Source organism: Gekko japonicus, unplaced genomic scaffold, assembly GCF_001447785.1.
Source record: "Gekko japonicus isolate JY-2015 unplaced genomic scaffold, Gekko_japonicus_V1.1 scaffold98, whole genome shotgun sequence".
In the NCBI taxonomy this organism is placed as follows: domain Eukaryota; kingdom Metazoa; phylum Chordata; class Lepidosauria; order Squamata; family Gekkonidae; genus Gekko; species Gekko japonicus.
In genome coordinates, this window is record NW_015164668.1 from 550,644 (window position 1) to 551,746 (window position 1,103).

Consider the following 1,103-nt stretch of genomic DNA (forward strand, 5'->3'; position numbering starts at 1 on the left):
TGTTAAGTCCAGTGGCACCTTTAAGACCAACAAAGTTTAATTCTGGGTATAAGCTTTTGTGTGCATGAAGTGTGCATGCACACAAAAGCTTATACCCAGAATTAAACTTTGTTGGTCTTAAAGGTGCCACTGGACTTAACACTTTGTTCTAGTGACACACACACACTTCCTCAGATACTTCAGAATTAAAGTGGGCTCAATCTTTGTTCTATTGCTTTACACACCATCGGGGTACCCACCTGAATTGCTGTCACTAGATGGCGAAAGAATCCTGTTAATGAGGGGAGGAATGCCAGCAACTAGGCCTGGAGCTTTTCATCCCCAAGAGTGTGGATTTTGCAGTTTATTCTGTTACTATTTGTGTTTGTGATTGATCAGCTTAATTTTGTCACCATTTGCTTTGCTGCATCCTGGGGGCATTGGGCAATATGTTCATTCCCAAGTAGGTGAGGAGGCCTCTGTTCCCACCTGTCAACTTGTTTTCCCCGAAATTGGCTGCAGATGTGATCTCTACCCTCAGAGAGTGTGTTCCTGTTCGTTGTGTTGGAGACAAGGGGCTTGTGGTGATCCCAGGGCAGGAAGAAATGATGCCTTGAGCTTTAAAGCCCTCCCTCCTTAGGATCAGTGGGGAGAATATCTGGGTAAGGTGGTTTCATTGTGACTTTGCCTCCTTCTGCTGTCCAAAAAAATTATGGGATGTGTCCTTAAATAAGTCATCCAGTTTGTGCAGTCGCTTCATAGCATGATGCTTCTACACCCTTAGTCCCACACTGTTATTAAACAGATCAAATGCTGTCTCTAGTTCTTAGGGAACAATTCGTACAGTCTTCTCCCTCCAAAGGCTGCCCTTGAGTTTCAGCTAACTCTAGTTAGACATTCCAACCTCTCCAGATTCAATTTTTCACCATGGGAACCACCTCCTGGGAAAGTAGCTCTGATTATTAAATAGTGCCGTTAGAAGAACCTACCACTGTGGCAGCTGTTGTTGCTCTGCTCAGAGGTAACAGGCCAGAAAGCTGCAGTGAACAGGAAGGGCCAACAAGAACAGTAGTACAAAGCTTACAGAAATTGGTAGTTTCTAGTCCAAGACTTAATAGGGAAAG